The sequence below is a fragment of the Pseudophryne corroboree genome, unplaced genomic scaffold (genome assembly GCF_028390025.1).
Source record: "Pseudophryne corroboree isolate aPseCor3 unplaced genomic scaffold, aPseCor3.hap2 scaffold_551, whole genome shotgun sequence".
Classification (NCBI taxonomy): Eukaryota; Metazoa; Chordata; class Amphibia; order Anura; family Myobatrachidae; genus Pseudophryne; species Pseudophryne corroboree.
In genome coordinates this window covers 383521-403380 of record NW_026970151.1, presented here as the reverse complement: position 1 = coordinate 403380, position 19860 = coordinate 383521, and the positions used below count along the sequence as shown (strand labels likewise).

At 46.0% G+C, this 19860-nt stretch overlaps 9 non-coding genes across 9 annotated transcripts; 3 read left to right on the top strand and 6 right to left on the bottom strand.

Annotated features, from left to right (window-relative positions):
* Positions 1-7794: 7794 nt before the first annotated feature.
* LOC135032737 (U1 spliceosomal RNA) lies at positions 7795-7958 on the bottom strand. Its single transcript, XR_010228217.1, has one exon. It is a non-coding gene; the product is annotated as a U1 spliceosomal RNA (small nuclear RNA).
* A 655-nt stretch (positions 7959-8613) lies between these two features.
* Positions 8614-8776, bottom strand: LOC135032662 (U1 spliceosomal RNA). Its single transcript, XR_010228152.1, has one exon. It is a non-coding gene; the product is annotated as a U1 spliceosomal RNA (small nuclear RNA).
* Positions 8777-8928: 152 nt separating this feature from the next.
* Positions 8929-9092, bottom strand: LOC135032751 (U1 spliceosomal RNA). The gene has a single exon (XR_010228231.1). It is a non-coding gene; the product is annotated as a U1 spliceosomal RNA (small nuclear RNA).
* A 674-nt stretch (positions 9093-9766) lies between these two features.
* Positions 9767-9929, bottom strand: LOC135032685 (U1 spliceosomal RNA). The gene has a single exon (XR_010228170.1). It is a non-coding gene; the product is annotated as a U1 spliceosomal RNA (small nuclear RNA).
* A 152-nt stretch (positions 9930-10081) lies between these two features.
* Positions 10082-10245, bottom strand: LOC135032747 (U1 spliceosomal RNA). The gene has a single exon (XR_010228227.1). It is a non-coding gene; the product is annotated as a U1 spliceosomal RNA (small nuclear RNA).
* Positions 10246-11626: 1381 nt separating this feature from the next.
* TRNAN-AUU (transfer RNA asparagine (anticodon AUU)) lies at positions 11627-11700 on the bottom strand. The gene has a single exon. It is a non-coding gene; the product is annotated as a tRNA-Asn (tRNA).
* A 6780-nt stretch (positions 11701-18480) lies between these two features.
* On the top strand, positions 18481-18644 carry LOC135032746 (U1 spliceosomal RNA). The gene has a single exon (XR_010228226.1). It is a non-coding gene; the product is annotated as a U1 spliceosomal RNA (small nuclear RNA).
* Positions 18645-18796: 152 nt separating this feature from the next.
* Positions 18797-18959, top strand: LOC135032661 (U1 spliceosomal RNA). The gene has a single exon (XR_010228151.1). It is a non-coding gene; the product is annotated as a U1 spliceosomal RNA (small nuclear RNA).
* A 655-nt stretch (positions 18960-19614) lies between these two features.
* On the top strand, positions 19615-19778 carry LOC135032736 (U1 spliceosomal RNA). The gene has a single exon (XR_010228216.1). It is a non-coding gene; the product is annotated as a U1 spliceosomal RNA (small nuclear RNA).
* Positions 19779-19860: the final 82 nt, after the last annotated feature.

The window sequence follows — 19860 nt, the reverse complement described above, 5'->3', positions numbered from 1 at the left end:
AACCCGCCCAAACTTCACCCTTTTTTGCACGGGTCCGAGCAGACTCGGATCCTCCCGCCTTGCTCGGTTAACCCGAGCGCGCCCGAACGTCATCATCCCGCTGTCGGATTCTCACGAGACTTGGATTCTATATAAGGAGCCGCGCGTCGCCGCCATTTTCACACGTGCATTGAGATTGATAGGGAGAGGACGTGGCTGGCGTCCTCTCCGTTTAGATTAGAAGATAGAGACGAGTGACATTTGATTTACTACTAATTTGGGGAGCAGTTGAACTTGTCAGGAGTACTCAGTAGTGCAGAGTTTTGCTGATAGTGACCACCAGTTTTATTATTTATAATCCGTTCTCTGCCTGAAAAAAAACGATACACATACCATATCTGTGCTCAGCCTCAGTGTGCTGCATGATATATCATCTATGTATATCTGACTGTGCTGAGTGCTCACTGCTCACACAGCTTAATTGTGGGGGAGACTGGGGAGCAGTTATAGCAGGAGTACAGTGCACACTTTTGCTGCCAGTGTGACCACCAGTATATTGTCTGCCTGAAAAAGTTAAACACTCCTGTGGTGTTTTTTTTTTATTCTATAAACGCATTCTGCTGACAGTGTCCAGCAGGTCCGTCATACATATATTATATAAATATTTATCTGCAGTAGTGTTATATTTTTTTTTTCATCTTTATCATCTCTATATTAGCAGACGCAGTACGGTAGTCCACGGCTGTGGCTATCTCTGTGTCGTCAGTGCTCGTCCATAATTGTATACCTACCTACCTGTGGTGGTTTTTTTTTTTCTATCTTCTTCATACTAGTAGTTTAGGAGTCTACTGACAGTGTCCACCAGGTCCATCATTATATTATATACCTACAGTAGTAATATATTTATTATATTATCTATACTAGCAGACGCAGTATGGTAGTCCACGGCTGTGGCTATCTCTGTGTCGTCAGTGCTCGTCCATAATTGTATACCTACCTACCTGTGGTGGGGTTTTTTTTTTATCTTCTTCATACTAGTAGTTTAGCAGTCTGCTGACAGTGTCCACCAGGTCCGTCATTATATTATATACCTACAGTAGTAATATATTTATTATATTATCTATACTAGCAGACGCAGTACGGTAGTCCACGGCTGTACCTACCTCTGTGTCGTCAGTGCTCGTCCATAATTGTATACCTACCTGTGGTGGGGTTTTTTTTTCTATCTTCTTCATACTAGTAGTTTAGGAGTCTGCTGACAGTGTCCACCAGGTCCGTCATTATATTATATACCTACAGTAGTAATATATTTAGTATATTATCTATACTAGCAGACGCAGTACGGTAGTTCACGGCTGTACCTACCTCTGTGTCGTCACTCGTCCATAATTGTATACCTAACTGTGGTGGGTTTTTTTTTCTATCTTCTTCATACTAGTAGTTTAGCAGTCTGCTGACAGTGTCCACCAGGTCCATCATTATATTATATATACCTACAGTAGTTATATATATTTTTTTTTATATCATTAATTATCATCTCTATACTAGCAGACGCAGTACGGTAGGCCACGGCTGTGGCTATCTCTGTGTCGTCAGTGCTCGTCCATAATTGTATACCTACCTACCTGTGGTGGAAGTTTTTTTCTATCTTCTTCATACTAGTAGTTTAGCAGTCTGCTGACAGTGTCCACCAGGTCCGTCATTATATTATATATACCTACAGTAGTTATATATATATTTTTTTATATCATTAATTATCATCTCTATACTAGCAGACGCAGTACGGTAGTCCACGGCTGTAGCTACCTCTGTGTCGTCAGTCACTCGTCATCCATAAGTATACTAGTATCCATCCATCTCCATTGTTTACCTGAGGTGCCTTTTAGTTGTGCCTATTAAAATATGGAGAACAAAAATGTTGAGGTTCCAAAAATAGGGAAAGATCAAGATCCACTTCCACCTCGTGCTGAAGCTGCTGCCACTAGTCATGGCCGAGACGATGAAATTCCATCAACGTCGTCTGCCAAGGCCGATGCCCAATGTCATAGTACAGAGCATGTAAAATCCAAAACACAAAAGATCAGTAAAAAAAGGACTCAAAAATCTAAATAAAAATCGTCGGAGGAGAAGCGTAAACTTGCCAATATGCCATTTACCACACGGAGTGGCAAGGAACGGCTGAGGCCCTGGCCTATGTTCATGGCTAGTGGTTCAGCTTCACATGAGGATGGAAGCACTCAGCCTCTCGCTAGAAAAATGAAAAGACTTAAGCTGGCAAAAGCACAGCAAAGAACTGTGCGTTCTTCAAAATCACAAATCCACAAGGAGAGTCCAATTGTGTCGGTTGCGATGCCTGACCTTCCCAACACTGGACGTGAAGAGCATGCACCTTCCACCATTTGCACGCCCCCTGCAAGTGCTGGAAGGAGCACCCGCAGTCCAGTTCCTGATAGTCAGATTGAAGATGTCAGTGTTGAAGTACACCAGGATGAGGAGGATATGGGTGTTGCTGGCGCTGGGGAGGAAATTGACAAGGAGGATTCTGATGGTGAGGTGGTTTGTTTAAGTCAGGCACCCGGCGAGACACCTGTTGTCCGTGGGAGGAATATGGCCATTGACATGCCTGGTGAAAATACCAAAAAAATCAGCTCTTCGGTGTGGAAGTATTTCAACAGAAATGCGGACAACAGGTGTCAAGCCGTGTGTTGCCTTTGTCAAGCTGTAATAAGTAGGGGTAAGGACGTTAACCACCTCGGAACATCCTCCCTTATACGTCACCTGCAGCGCATTCATCATAAGTCAGTGACAAGTTCAAAAACTTTGGGCGACAGCGGAAGCAGTCCACTGACCAGTAAATCCCTTCCTCTTGTAACCAAGCTCACGCAAACCACCCCACCAACTCCCTCAGTGTCAATTTCCTCCTTCCCCAGGAATGCCAATAGTCCTGCAGGCCATGTCACTGGCAATTCTGACGAGTTCTCTCCTGCCTGGGATTCCTCCGATGCATCCTTGAGTGTAACGCCTACTGCTGCTGGCGCTGCTGTTGTTGCTGCTGGGAGTCGATGGTCATCCCAGAGGGGAAGTCGTAAGACCACTTTTACTACTTCCACCAAGCAATTGACTGTCCAACAGTCCTTTGCAAGGAAGATGAAATATCACAGCAGTCATCCTGCTGCAAAGCGGATAACTGAGGCCTTGGCATCCTGGGCAGTGAGAAACGTGGTTCCGGTATCCATCATTACTTCAGAGCCAACTATAGACTTGATTGAGGTACTGTGTCCCCGGTACCAAATACCATCTAGGTTCCATTTCTCTAGGCAGGCGATACCGAAAATGTACACAGACCTCAGAAAAAGACTCACCAGTGTCCTAAAAAATGCAGTTGTACCCAATGTCCACTTAACCACGGATATGTGGACAAGTGGAGCAGGGCAGACTCAGGACTATATGACTGTGACAGCCCACTGGGTAGATGTATTGACTCCCGCCGCAAGAACAGCAGCGGCGGCACCAGTAGCAGCATCTCGCAAACGCCAACTCTTTCCTAGGCAGGCTACGCTTTGTATCACCGCTTTCCAGAATACGCACACAGCTGAAAACCTCTTACGGCAACTAAGGAAGATCATCACAGAATGGCTTACCCCAATTGGACTCTCCTGTGGATTTGTGGCATCGGACAACGCCAGCAATATTGTGCGTGCATTATATCTGGGCAAATTCCAGCACGTCCCATGTTTTGCACATACCTTGAATTTGGTGGTGCAGAATTATTTAAAAAACGACAGGGGCGTGCAAGAGATGCTGTCGGTGGCCACAAGAATTGCGGGACACTTTCGGCGTACAGGCACCACGTACAGAAGACTGGAGCAACACCAAAAACGCCTGAACCTGCCCTGCCATCATCTGAAGCAAGAAGTGGTAACGAGGTGGAATTCAACCCTCTATATGCTTCAGAGGATGGAGGAGCAGCAAAAGGCCATTCAAGCCTATACATCTGACCACGATATAGGAGGTGGAATGCACCTGTCTCAAGCGCAGTGGAGAATGATTTCAACGTTGTGCAAGGTTCTGCAACCTTTTGAACTTGCCACACGTGAAGTCAGTTCAGACACTGCCAGCCTGAGTCAGGTCATTCCCGTCATCAGGCTTTTGCAGAAGAAGCTGGAGACATTGAAGGAGGAGCTAAGACAGAGCGATTCCGCTAGGCATGTGGGACTTGTGGATGGAGCCCTTCATTCGCTTAACCAGGATTCACGGGTGGTCAATCTGTTGAAATCAGAGCACTACATTTTGGCCACCGTGCTCGATCCTAGATTTAAAACCTACGTTGTATCTCTCTTTCCGGCAGACACAAGTCTGCAGGGGTTCAAAGACCTGCTGGTGAGAAAATTATCAAGTCAAGCGGAACTTGATCGGTCAACAGCTCCTCCTTCACATTCTCCCGCAATTGGGGGTGCGAGGAAAAGGCTCAGAATTCCGAGCCCACCCGCTGGCGGTGATGCAGGGCAGTCTGGAGCGACTGCTGATGCTGACATCTGGTCCGGACTGAAGGACCTGCCAACGATTACGGACATGTCGTCTACTGTCACTGCATATGATTCTCTCACCATTGAAAGAATGGTGGAGGATTATATGAGTGACCGCATCCAAGTAGGCATGTCAGACAGTCCGTACGTATACTGGCAGGAAAAAGAGGCAATTTGGAGGCCCTTGCACAAACTGGCTTTATTCTACCTAAGTTGCCCTCCCACAAGTGTGTACTCCGAAAGAGTGTTTAGTGCCGCCGCTCACCTTGTCAGCAATCGGCGTACGAGGTTACTTCCAGAAAATGTGGAGAAGATGATGTTCATTAAAATGAATTATAATCAATTTCTCCGTGGAGACATTGACCAGCAGCAATTGCCTCCACAAAGTACACAGGAAGCTGAGATGGTGGATTCCAGTGGGGACGAATTGATAATCTGTGAGGAGGGGGATGTACACGGTGATGAATCGGAGGATGATGATGAGGTGGACATCTTGCCTCTATAGAGCCAGTTTGTGCAAGGAGAGATTAATTGCTTCTTTTTTGGTGGGGGTCCAAACCAACCCGTCATTTCAGTCACAGTCGTGTGGCAGACCCTGTCACTGAAATGATGGGTTGGTTAAAGTGTGCATGTCCTGTTTATACAACATAAGGGTGGGTGGGAGGGCCCAAGGCAATTCCACCTTGCACCTCTTTTTTCTTTTATTTTTCTTTGCGTCATGTGCTGTTTGGGGAGTGTTTTTTGGAAGGGCCATCCTGCGTGACACTGCAGTGCCACTCCTAGATGGGCCAGGTGTTTGTGTCGGCCACTTGGGTCGCTGAGCTTAGTCACACAGCTACCTCATTGCGCCTCTTTTTTTCTTTGCGTCATGTGCTGTTTGGGGAGTGTTTTTTGGAAGGGCCATCCTGCGTGACACTGCAGTGACACTCCTAGATGGGCCAGGTGTTTGTGTCGTCCACTTGGGTCGCTGAGCTTAGTCACACAGCTACCTCATTGCGCCTCTTTTTTTCTTTGCGTCATGTGCTGTTTGGGGAGTGTTTTTTGGAAGGGCCATCCTGCGTGACACTGCAGTGCCACTCCTAGATGGGCCAGGTGTTTGTGTCGGCCACTTGGGTCGCTGAGCTTAGTCACACAGCTACCTCATTGCGCCTCTTTTTTTCTTTGCGTCATGTGCTGTTTGGGGAGTGTTTTTGGAAGGGCCATCCTGCGTGACACTGCAGTGCCACTCCTAGATGGGCCAGGTGTTTGTGTCGGCCACTTGGGTCGCTGAGCTTAGTCACACAGCTACCTCATTGCACCTCTTTTTTTCTTTGCGTCATGTGCTGTTTGGGGAGTGTTTTTTGGAAGGGCCATCCTGCGTGACACTGCAGTGCCACTCCTAGATGGGCCAGGTGTTTGTGTCGGCCACTTGGGTCGCTGAGCTTAGTCACACAGCTACCTCATTGCGCCTCTTTTTTTCTTTGCGTCATGTGCTGTTTGGGGAGTGTTTTTTGGAAGGGCCATCATGCGTGACACTGCAGTGCCACTCCTAGATGGGCCAGGTGTTTGTGTCGGCCACTTGGGTCACTGAGCTTAGTCATCCAGCGACCTCGGTGCAAATTTTAGGACTAAAAATAATATTGTGAGGTGTGAGGTGTTAAGAATAGACTGAAAATGAGTGGAAATTATGGTTATTGAGGTTAATAATACTTTGGGATCAAAATGACTCCCAAATTCTATGATTTAAGCTGTTTTTTAGGGTTTTTTGAAAAAAACACCCGAATCCAAAACACACCCGAATCCGACAAAAAAAATTCGGTGAGGTTTAGCCAAAACGCGTTCGAACCCAAAACACGGCCGCGGAACCGAACCCAAAACCAAAACACAAAACCCGAAAAATTTCCGGTGCACATCTCTAGTGGCCATGCCATGTCACTGTGCAGGAGCCAGCACCGCTCACACACTAGTCTCCGGTGCAGCCCCCAACCCCCGGGACACCCGGAGCAACAAAATGTAGATTCAGGCCACCAGGCCACGCCCCTACCTATGAAACCATGCCTCCTTTTTACCATTGCGCTGCTTATCTGCGCGCACTGCATTACAATCTCCCTCGCCACCTCTCTGGGTGTCACCAGTGATAGTGACACCTCTGCCATGCTTGTAGCAGCTGGTCCTAAGATCTACGCCTCAAGCCCTGAGTGTTTGCCCTTGTGACTTGTTGATCATCATAGCAAAGCAGATGCTTACAGAAAACTGCAGGGGCTTAGATTGAAAATAAAAAAAATTGATGGGTATAAGGTAGAGAGGAGCGGGTTCGGTTCTCCGAGAACCGAATTCCCCACGAACTCCACGTGGTTTACACTGGTACGAGGCAGGCTCGGTTGTTCCCGCCTGACTCGGAAAACCTGAACAAGGGAAAATGTCATCATCCCGCTGTCGGATTCTCGCGAGATTCGGTTTTCATATAAAGAGCTGCGCGTTGCCGCCATTTTTACTCGTGCATTGAAGAGAGAGCGGAGAGGACGTGGCTATGTTCTCTCAGTGGAAATCTCAATATCAGTGCTCAGTATCAGTGGATACTTATTGCTGCTCAGTAATACTAGTAGTGTGTCTCTCCTGCTCAGTGTCAGTTCTCAGTAGTATCCTCATCAGTGCTCAGTATCACTGCTCATTGTCTTGTGCTGCATTGTTGTGCTCAGCATACTACAGTACATTACTAATAGTCCAGTGCTGCATCTTGCTGCTCAGTGTCAGTTCTAGTATCCTCATCAGTGCTCACTATCACTGCTCATTGCATTGTGGTGTTCTGTATACTACAGTAACATAGTAATATAGTAACATATAGTAACATAGTTTTTGAGGTTGAATAGAGGCAAATTGCCCATCGTGTTTAACCTGTTTTAAGTTGTGATGATTCTACATACTTGCTGAATAATGTTTTATGACTAGTTAGCTACTACAACTCATGTTACCCCCGGATTAACCATGTTGATATTTTAAGTATTATAACCTTGGATAGCTTTTTCATTCAGAAATGTATCCATTCCTTTTTTAAATCCAATTACAGAGTCCGCCATTACCACCTTCCCTGGCAGGGAATTCCACATCCTGATTGCCCTAACAGTGAAGATCATAGTATCTCACCTGGCAGGTAAGTAGGAGTTGGGCCAGAGCTGTGGAGGATTGCTGCTCGGGCACCCCCTGTCAAGTGAAGGAGATCCAACTGAGGCAGCACAAGGGAACTCTCGAAAGAAGAACAAGGCTAGAGGAAGATCTGAGACAAAGAAATCTGACTTTTACCAGAGCTGACCAGAGGAAAGCACAAACACAGTCCCCCACTACCACAAATAATGCAGTCGAGTTTCCCACATTTGGGGAAATCACAGGGGTCAGCATACCCAGAATGCAATGAATGAACCTCACCCTGGGAGAACAATCTTCATGACCATGGTATCGCCTATGCAAAATAAGTATGATTTGGGATAGGGCTGGGGAGGGCCGCTGCTCAGGCACATCTCTGTCAAGTAAAGGAGATTCAACTGAGGCAGCACAAGGGAACTCTCATCTGGGGACAACAACTGCAGGGAGAACACATATTTTCAGATGAACATGGGAGGGCAGAAGGCTGCCTAATACTGAAGCACCCCCAAACAACAAACCAAATGCAACAACTAGTACAAGCATTCCTGGGGGAAGTTCTGCAGAAGACGGATTTGCATACGGTGATGTCATCCAAGCAGTGGGCCAAAGTTGTCTGGAACCCTCATCTGCATATGAAAAGAGAAAAGGGGTATGCAGGGCATGGCGGCCTTTTGCGGCGCTTGGATGACCCTTAGTTCGCATTAAACACCCCCACCCTCCTTCGGTGTGGGGCTCATGTTGACAATGCCCCAGCCCCTGAAGCATTCAAGCTGATTTCTTACAGCAGCTTGGCACTGTAACAGCTCCAGAGCTGCTCTGTAAGGCAAGTAAAAGGGTGTGTAGTTTGCATTGTGCATTGGAAGGCACAAAGTAAGCAGACAGGAGGAGAAGTCAGGATAGTGCACAAGGGTATAAAAGGGAGGGGCTCAAGAAAAAAGAAGTGGAAACAGACAGCAAACTAGGCTGGAGAGAGACCTGAGACAAAGAGATCTGAATTATACGAGAGCCGACCAGGGGAAACACAAATTATGCAGTCAAGTTTCCCACATTTGGGGAAATCGCAGGGGCAGCACACCCAGAGTGCAATGGGTGAGCCTTGCCCTGGGAGAAGCACCTTCATGATCATAGTATCTCACCTGGCAGGTAAGTAGGAGTTGGGCTTGAGCTGGGGAGGGTCGCTGCTCGGGCACCCCCCTGTCAAGTGAAGGAGATCCAACTGAGGCAGCACAAGGGAACTCTCGAAAGAAGAACAAGGCTAGAGGAAGATCTGAAACAAAGAAATCTGACTTTTACCAGAGCTGACCAGAGGAAAACACAAACACAGTCCCCCACTACCACAAATAATGCAGTCGAGTTACCCACATTTGGGGAAATCACAGGGGTCAGCATACCCAGAATGCAATGAATGAACCTCACCCTGGGAGAATAATCTTCATGACCATGGTATCTCCTATGCAAAATAAGTATGATTTGGGATAGGGCTGGGGAGGGCCGCTGCTCAGGCACATCTCTGTCAAGTAAAGGAGATTCAACTGAGGCAGCACAAGGGAACTCTCATCTGGGGACAACAACTGCAGGGAGAACACATATTTTCAGATGAACATGGGAGGGCAGAAGGCTGCCTAATACTGAAGCACCCCCAAACAACAAACCAAATGCAACAACTAGTGCAAGCATTCCTGGGGGAAGGCCTGCCGCAGATGGATTTGCATATGGTGATGTCATCCAAGCAGTGGGTCAAAGTTGGCTACAACCTTCGTCTGCATATGAAAAGAGAAAAGGGGCGTGCAGGGCATGGCGGCCTTTTGCGGTGCTTGGATGACCCTTAGTTTGCATTAAACACCCCCACCCTCCTTCGGTGTGGGTCTCATGTTGGCCATGCCCCAGCCCCTGAAGCATTCAAGCTGATTTCTTGCAGCAGCATGGCACTGTAACAGCTCCAGAGCTGCTCTGTAAGGCAAGTAAAAGGGTGTGGGCCCTGCAGCACTACCTGTAGTTTGCATTGTGCATTGGAAGGCACAAAGTAAGCAGACAGGAGGAGAAGTCAGGATAGTGCACAAGGGTATAAAAGGGAGGGGCTCAAGAAAAAAGAAGTGGAAACAGACAGCAAACTAGGCTGTAGAGAGACCTGAGACAAAGAGATCTGAATTATACGAGAGCCGACCAGGGGAAACACAAATTCTGCAGTCAAGTTTCCCACATTTGGGGAAATCGCAGGGGCAGCACACCCAGAGTGCAATGGGTGAGCCTTGCCCTGGGAGAAGCACCTTCATGATCATAGTATCTCACCTGGCAGGTAAGTAGGAGTTGGGCTAGAGCTGTGGAGGGTCGCTGCTCGGGCACCCCCCTGTCAAGTGAAGGAGATCCAACTGAGGCAGCACAAGGGAACTCTCGAAAGAAGAACAAGGCTAGAGGAAGATCTGAGACAAAGAAATCTGACTTTTACCAGAGCTGACCAGAGGAAAACACAAACACAGTCCCCCACTACAACAAATAATGCAGTCGAGTTACCCACATTTGGGGAAATCACAGGGGTCAGCATACCCAGAATGCAATGAATGAACCTCACCCTGGGAGAACAATCTTCATGACCATGGTATCTCCTATGCAAAATAAGTATGATTTGGGATAGGGCTGGGGAGGGCCGCTGCTCAGGCACATCTCTGTCAAGTAAAGGAGATTCAACTGAGGCAGCACAAGGGAACTCTCATCTGGGGACAACAACTGCAGGGAGAACACATATTTTCAGATGAACATGGGAGGGAAGAAGGCTGCCTAATACTGAAGCACCCCCAAACAACAAACCAAATGCAACAACTAGTGCAAGCATTCCTGGGGGAAGGCCTGCAGCAGATGGATTTGCATATGGTGATGTCATCCAAGCAGTGGGTCAAAGTTGGCTTCAACCCTCGTCTGCATATGAAAAGAGAAAAGGGGCGTGCAGGGCATGGCGGCCTTTTGCGGCGCTTGGATGACCCCTAGTTCGCATTAAACACCTCCACCCTCCTTCGGTGTGGGGCTCATGTTGGCTATGCCCCAGCCCCTGAAGCATACAAGCTGATTTCTTGCAGCAGCTGGGCACTGTAACAGCTCTAGAGCTGCTCTGTACGGCAAGTAAAAGGGTGTGGGCCCTGCAGCACTACCTGTAGTTTGCATTGTGCATTGGAAGGCACAAAGTAAGCAGACGGGAGAAGTCAGGATAGTGCGCAAGGGCATAGAAGGGAGCAGCTCAAGAAAAGAGAAGTGGAAACAGACAGCAAACTAGGCTGGAGAGAGACCTGAGACAAAGAGATCTGAATTATACGAGAGCCGACCAGGGGAAACACAAATTATGCAGTCAAGTTTCCCACATTTGGGGAAATCTGTCACCAGAAGAGCAATGCAAAATGTACAAGTGATATATTAAAATCATCTTCCATCTTGAATTTCAATGATGCATTGGGACAACAATTTTGTGAGAAACATCTTCACCCATAAAGAAAGATTTTCTTAATTCCTTATCTGTGTGCTGATTAGATATTACCTTGTTTTCACATTAAACAGACTTCCACATGAGAAAGCAGCAAGGATGCAGTAACGTTTATGTTTCCTGGTGTCAACCTGTATTATTTCAGTAGACATTGAAATGAGGATGCATCTTGCTGCCTTTCCAATGTAGCAAGTTTAATTCAGTAATAGGTGAAAAAACATTCCTACAAAGGTGTTAATCAGAGACTTGGCTTTGTGGACACTTTTCAGAGAGCAAATTTGTTAGCATAAAAATAAAGTCAGAAAATGAAGAGCTGTTTAATCACTCAATTGGACTTTTCTGCCAGCATAATTTTTTTTTCTCTGCAACCCACTGCTAAATTGTGCTTCCTAGCTGTTTTTTATAAAATCACTTAATCAAATCTAACTCTGATTACATCAGAGAAGGCCAGGTACCCTACACCATAAGAGGGGGTTTGAAATTTTGACTTGTCTACTTAAAGATCACCAAAATCTGATCACAAGGTCAATTACATCCCTGGGTGGGATTGAACCACCAACCTTTTGGTTAATAGCCAAACATGCTAACCGATTGCACCACAGAGACACCTCGTAAAAGTCCATTCTGACAAAGGCTAATAAGCATTCATCTAGAACGTTTCCTAGAAAAACTTTAAAAAGTCAATAATCTGGAGAGTTTTTGTAAGAAACACATTGCTACTTTCCCATGATGAGTGAGTGCTTCAGGATCTCTTGCACTTACATGAGCAGCAGAGTACTGCAACGGAAGCATGCTGGGCCCATAACCCAGAGGTAGGCAGATTGAAACTATCTTCTGCTATATGCATTGTTTTTTGTTAATTAAAGTAATCCAAAACTGGGATTGATATTTTGGCTCTTTTATTTTTACTTAAAGTACAATAACTTTTACCATTTTAATTTGTTTTAATAGTATATTGACAGTATTGTTTTCTTTCAAAAATCCACTTAATTTTCTTTACCCTATTATTAAAATGGTAATTGACAAAAACAAACTACATTGTCACCAGAAGAGCAGTACAAAATGTACAAGTGATATATTAAAATCATCATTCCAGCTTGAATTTCAATGATGCTTTGGTGCAACAATTTTGTGAGAAACATCTTCACCCATAAAGAAAGATTTTCTTAATTCCTTACCTGTGTGCTGATTAGATATCACCTTGTTTTCACATTAAACAGACTTCCCCATGAGGAAGCAGCAAGGATGCAGTGACGTTTATGTTTCCTGGTGTCAACCTGTATTATTTCAGTAGACATTGAAATGAGGATGCATCTTGCTGCCTTTCCAATGAAGCAAGTTTAATTCAGTAATAGGTGAAAAACCATTCCTACAAAGGTGTTAATCAGAGACTTTACTTTGTGGACACTTTTCAGAGAGCAAATTTGTTAGCATAAACATAAAATCAGAAAATGAAGAGCTGTTTAATCACTCAATTGGACTTTTCTGCCAGCATAGTTTTTTTTCTCTGCAACCCACTGCTAAATTGTGCTTCCTAGCTGTTTTTTATAAAATCACTTAATCAAATCTAACTCTGATTACATCAGAGAAGGCCAGGTACCCTACACCATAAAAGGGAGTTTGACATTTTGACTTGTCTACTTAAAGATTACCAAAATCTAATCACAAGGTCAATTACATCCATGGGTGGGATTGAACCACCAACCTTTTGGTTAATAGCCAAACATGCTAACCGATTGCACCACAGAGACACCTCGTAAAAGTATATACTGACAAAGGCTAATAAGCATTCATCTAGAACGTTTCCTAGAAAAAGTTTAAAAAGTCAATAATCTGGAGAGTTTTTGTAAGAAACACATTGGTACTTTCCCATGATGAGTGAGTGCTTCAGGATCTCTTGCACTTACATGAGCAGCAGAGTACTGCAACGGAAGCATGCTGGGCCCATAACCCAGAGGTAGGCAGATTGAAACTATCCTCTGCTATATGCATTGTTTTTTGTTAATTAAAGTAATCCAAAACTGGGATTGATATTTTGGCTCTTTTATTTTTACTTAAAGTACAATAACTTTTACCATTTTAATTTGTTTTAATAGTATATTGACAGTATTGTTTTCTTTCAAAAATCCACTTAATTTTCTTTACCCTATTATTAAAATGGTAATTGACAAAAACAAACTACATTGTCACCAGAAGAGCAGTACAAAATGTACAAGTGATATATTAAAATCATCTTTCCAGCTTGAATTTCAATGATGCTTTGGTGCAACAATTTTGTGAGAAACATCTTCACCCATACCCAAGACTTACTAGGCTGAATATGTATACACTAGAAAAGAGGTGCCTAAGAGGAGATATTATTAATATCTTCAAATATGTAAAGATACATAACAAAGAGTTATCAGAGGAATTATTTATTAAAAGAACACGTGGTCACTCGCTGCGACTGGAGGAAATTCAGAATGCAATGGAGGAAAGGGTTCTTCACTGTTAGGGCAATCAGGATGTGGAATTCCCTGCCAGGGAAGGTGGTAATGGCGGACTCTGTAATTGGATTTAAAAAAGGAATGGATACATTTCTGAATGAAAAAGCTATCCAAGGTTATAATACTTAAAATATCAACATGGTTAATCCGGGGGTAACATGAGTTATAGTAGTTAACTAGTCATAAAACATTATTCAGCAAGTATGTAGAATCATCACAACTTAAAACAGGTTGAACACGATGGGCAATTTGCCTCTATTCAACCTCAAAAACTATGTTACTATATGTTACTATATTACTGTAGTATACAGAACACCACAATGCAATGAGCAGTGATAGTGAGCACTGATGAGGATACTAGAACTGACACTGAGCAGCAAGATGCAGCACTGGACTATTAGTAATGTACTGTAGTATGCTGAGCACCACAATGCAGCACAAGACAATGAGCAGTGATACTGAGCACTGATGAGGATACTACTGAGAACTGACACTGAGCAGGAGAGACACACTACTAGTATTACTGAGCAGCAATAAGTAACCACTGATACTGAGCACTGATATTGAGATTTCCACTGAGAGAACATAGCCACGTCCTCTCCGCTCTCTCTTCAATGCACGAGTAAAAATGGCGGCAACGCGCAGCTCTATATATAATATCCGAATCTCGCGAGAATCCGACAGCGGGATGATGACATTTTCCCTTGTTCAGGTTTTCCGAGTCAGGCGGGAACAACCGAGCCTGCCTCAGACCAGTGTAAACCACGTGGAGTTCGTGGGGAATTCGGTTCTCGGAGAACCGAACCCGCTCCTCTCTACCTTATACCCATCAATTTTTTTTATTTTCAATCTAAGCCCCTGCAGTTTTCTGTAAGCATCTGCTTCGCTATGATGATCAACAAGTCACAAGGGCAAACACTCAGGGCTTGAGGCATAGATCTTTGGACCAGCTGCTACAAGCATGGCAGAGGTGTCACTATCACTGGTGACACCCAGAGAGGTGGCGAGGGAGATTGTAATGCAGTGCGTGCAAATAAGCAGCGCAATGGTAAAAAGGAGGCATGATTTCATAGGTAGGGGCGTGGCCTGGTGGCCTGAATCTACATTTTGTTGCTCCGGGTGTCCCGGGGGTTGGGGGCTGCACCCGGGGACTAGTGTGTAAGCGGTGCTGGCTCCTGCACAGTGACAGGGCATGGCCACCCAGTATGACACCTCCCTTCTTGACCATGCTGTAATTGCAGTCGCACTGCAGTTCAGCGTGATCATAAACAATGGTGTAGCCTCCTGCTGGTGCAGACTGTATGTGCGTTCAGGAAGCCGCCACCATTTTTGTGATCACAGCGGCTGAATGTGATGTCATACAGCCGCTGTGACCACGCCCCCTGTGTCTCCTCCATTGCAGACCCCATTTTGAAGCCTTGCCCCCGCACTGCTCCATCCCTGACTTGGAAATGGAGTGTTGCTGACCCCACTCTCCCCCCCTGCCCCGATTGACAGGCAGAGGCGATCGCATGCAGGCACATGCGTATGCTCTTAGCAATTTTTGCAGTTGGATTGCTTATTGTGATTGCAATCCAACCTGAATCAGGCCCTATTACCTATCACATAGCGCTGCGAGCAGTACAAAATTGGGTTAATATAGGAGAAAAACCCCCAGACCTGTGCTCCTTAACTGTACCTGGTGGCTAGTGGAGCGGCTGCCCAGTAATCAGTGTCCACCCCAGTGCGCACACGGCCCACCCCCTACGGCCACGCTCCCCTTAATCAGCGGCCTCGTGATCCGGAAGGGCGGTGTGTGTGTGACTGACCTTAGGAAGAAACCGGAGCCTCCGCTGCAGTGACCCAGCAACCAGGGCACGGGAGTATACAGCGCCGCTGGGAGTGATGAAGCTGCAGTAAAGATGTCTATTAGACCTAGCCTGCTGCAGCCCTTGTAGATTCTCATAAAACAAGTTCTTCTTTTCTTGTCAAAATTAATAGCTAAGAATAGGCTGCCTGAGGCAGGCCCCTGTTAAGTGGCCTGCTACTGAAGGCACCAACTACAAACTGAGCTCCCTGTTCATGGAAGCGGGGTTATAGAGGAGGATGCGCTGAGCATCTTGGGAACAGTCAAAAGCTTTGAGCCGGTTGGTGCCTCAGATCAAGATCCTACTCTACACCCCAATGTGAATCCTTGTGGAGTCCAGTGTACCCCACAGAAGAAATTAATGTGTCACACCCATTGGCAGCAACCTTAGAATAGCTGCTGACGGGCACAATTGAGAAAGGAAGGGGGGGGGGCATTTGAATCCAGCACATAGATGCAATTCAAATATGTAATTTGTACCTTCCTATTTTAAAATATAATGGATGAACCTCACCCTGTGAGAACAATCTTCATGATCAAGAGATCTAATATGTAAAATAAGTATGAGTTGGGATAGGGCTGGGGAGGGTGGCAGCTCGGGCAGCCCCTCCCCCGTCAAGTTAAGGAGATTCAACTGAGGAAGCACAAGGGAACTCTCGTCTGGGGACAACAACTGCAGGGAGACCACATCTTTTCAGATGAACATGGGAGGGCGGAAGGCTGCCTAATACTGAAGCACCATCAAATATCAAACCATATCCAACAACTAGTACAAGCATTCCTGGGGGAAGGTCTGCAGCAGACGGATTTGCATACGGTGATGTCATCCAAGCAGTGGGCCAAAGTTGGCTGGAACCCTCATCTGCATATAAAAAGAGAAAAGGGGCATGCAGGGCATGGCGGCCTTTTGCAGTGCTTGGATGACCCCTAGTTCGCATTAAACACCCCCACCCTCCTTTGGTGTGGGGCTCATGTTGGCCATGCCCCATCCCCTGAAGCATTCATGCTGATTTCTTGCAGCAGCTGGGCACTGTAACAGCTCCAGAGCTGCTCTGTAAGGCAAGTAAAAGGGTGTGGGCCCTGCAGCACCACCTGTAGTTCGCATTGTGCGTTGGAAGGCACAAAGTAGGCAGACGGGAGGAGAAGTCAGGATAGTACACAAGGGCATCCTTTTCTCTTAGTCCGTAAAGGATGCTGGGGTCACATTAAGAACCATGGGGTATAGACGGGATCCGCAAGAGACATGGGCACTTTAAGACTTTCAAAGGGTGTGAACTGGCTCCTCCCTCTATGCCCCTCCTCCAGACTCCAGTTATAGGAACTGTGCCCAGGGAGACGGACATTTCGAGGAAAGGATTTATTGTTAAACTAAGGTGAGCATCTTACCAGCTCACACCTTAAGCATGCCGCAGAACGTGGCAGAACGTGGCATTCAACAGAACACAAGCCAACGGCATGAACAATTGCAGCAAGAAGGCCAGGTACCCTACACCATAACAGGGGTTTTCGAAATTTTGACTTGTCTACTTAAAGATCACCAAAATCTGATAACAAGGTCAATTACATCCCTGGGTGGGATTGAACCACAAACCTTTTGGTTAATAGCCGTACACACTAACTGATTGCGCCACAGCGACACTTTGCAAAAGTACATACTGACAAAGGCTAATAAGCATTCTCATGCTGCTTTCTCATGTGGAAGTCTGTTTAATGTGAAAACAAGGTGATATCTAATTAGCACACAGGTAAGGAATTAAGAAAATCTTTATTTAAGGGTGAAGATGTTTCTCACAAAATTGTTGCCCCAATGCATCATTGAAATTCAAGCTGGAAAGATGATTTTAATATATCACTTGTACATTTTGTATTGCTCTTCTGGTGACAATGTAGTTTGTTTTTGTCAATTACCATTTTAATAATAGGGTAAAGAAAATTAAGTGGATTTTTGAAAGAAAACAATACTGTCAATATACTATTAAAACAAATTAAAATGGTAAAAGTTATTGTACTTTAAGTAAAAATAAAAGCTAAAATATCAATCCCAGTTTTGGATTACTTTAAATGGACTGCAGATCTCTCTTGGCCTGGACCTATGGGGGTCAAATGCAGGACATTGCATGTCAGCCATGTTGTCACATCTCGGCTGAAAGAATACAAAATTATATATATACAGTCACTTGAAAACATTATTGGTGATTATTCCTGCAGGTAATCACCACACCTTAGATCACATATAATTTGTGATCCTCCTTTCTCTATTCAAACGTGACAGCAAGGCTCACCCATTGCACTCTGGGTGTGCTGCTCCTGCGATTTCCCCAAATGTGGGAAACTTGACTGCATAATTTGTGTTTCCCCTGGTCGGCTCTCGTATAATTCAGATCTCTTTGTCTCAGGTCTCTCTCCAGCCTAGTTTGCTGTCTGTTTCCACTTCTCTTTTCTTGAGCTGCTCCCTTCTATGCCCTTGCGCACTATCCTGACTTCTCCCGTCTGCTTACTTTGTGCCTTCCAATGCACAATGCAAACTACAGGTAGTGCTGCAGGGCCCACACCCTTTTACTTGCCGTACAGAGCAGCTCTGGAGCTGTTACAGAGCCCAGCTACTGCAAGAAATCAGCTTGAATGCTTCAGGGGCTGAGGCATAGCCAACATGAGCCCCACACCGAAGGAGGGTGGAGGTGTTTAATGCGGACTAGGGGTCATCCAAGCGCCGCAAAAGGCCGCCATGCCCTGCACGCCCCTTTTCTCTTTTCACATGCAGACGAGGGTTGAAGCCAACTTTGACCCACTGCTTGGATGACATCACCATATGCAAATCCATCTGCTGCAGGCCTTCCCCCAGGAATGCTTGCACTAGTTGTTGCATTTGGTTTGTTGTTTGGGGGTGCTTCAGTATTAGGCAGCCTTCTTCCCTCCCATGTTCATCTGAAAATATGTGTTCTCCCTGCAGTTGTTGTCCCCAGATGAGAGTTCCCTTGTGCTGCCTCAGTTGAATCTCCTTTACTTGACAGAGATGTGCCTGAGCAGCGGCCCTCCCCAGCCCTATCCCAAATCATACTTATTTTGCATAGGAGATACCATGGTCATGAAGATTGTTCTCCCAGGGTGAGGTTCATTCATTGCATTCTGGGTATGCTGACCCCTGTGATTTCCCCAAATGTGGGTAACTCGACTGCATTATTTGTTGTAGTGGGGGACTGTGTTTGTGTTTTCCTCTGGTCAGCTCTGGTAAAAGTCAGATTTCTTTGTCTCAGATCTTCCTCTAGCCTTGTTCTTCTTTCGAGAGTTCCCTTGTGCTGCCTCAGTTGAATCTCCTTCACTTGACAGGGGGGTGCCCGAGCAGCGACCCTCCCCAGCTCTAGCCCAACTCCTACTTACCTGCCAGGTGAGATACTATGATCATGAAGGTGCTTCTCCCAGGGCAAGGCTCACCCATTGCACTCTGGGTGTGCTGCCCCTGCGATTTCCCCAAATGTGGGAAACTTGACTGCATAATTTGTGTTTCCCCTGGTCGGCTCTCGTATAATTCAGATCTCTTTGTCTCAGGTCTCTCTCCAGCCTAGTTTGCTGTCTGTTTCCACTTCTTTTTTCTTGAGCCCCTCCCTTTTATACCCTTGTGCACTATCCTGACTTCTCCTCCTGTCTGCTTACTTTGTGCCTTCCAATGCACAATGCAAACTACACACCCTTTTACTTGCCTTACAGAGCAGCTCTGGAGCTGTTACAGTGCCAAGCTGCTGTAAGAAATCAGCTTGAATGCTTCAGGGGCTGGGGCATTGGCAACATGAGCCCCACACCGAAGGAGGGTGGGGGTGTTTAATGCGAACTAAGGGTCATCCAAGCGCCGCAAAAGGCCGCCATGCCCTGCATACCCCTTTTCTCTTTTCATATGCAGATGAGGGTTCCAGCCAACTTTGGCCCACTGCTTGGATGACATCACCGTATGCAAATCCGTCTTCTGCAGAACTTCCCCCAGGAATGCTTGTACTAGTTGTTGCATTTGGTTTGTTGTTTGGGGGTGCTTCAGTATTAGGCAGCCTTCTGCCCTCCCATGTTCATCTGAAAATATGTGTTCTCCCTGCAGTTGTTGTCCCCAGATGAGAGTTCCCTTGTGCTGCCTCAGTTGAATCTCCTTTACTTGACAGAGATGTGCCTGAGCAGCGGCCCTCCCCAGCCCTATCCCAAATCATACTTATTTTGCATAGGCGATACCATGGTCATGAAGATTGTTCTCCCAGGGTGAGGTTCATTCATTGCATTCTGGGTATGCTGACCCCTGTGATTTCCCCAAATGTGGGAAACTCGACTGCATTATTTGTGGTAGTGGGGGACTGTGTTTGTGCTTTCCTCTGGTCAGCTCTGGTAAAAGTCAGATTTCTTTGTCTCAGATCTTCCTCTAGCCTTGTTCTTCTTTCGAGAGTTCCCTTGTGCTGC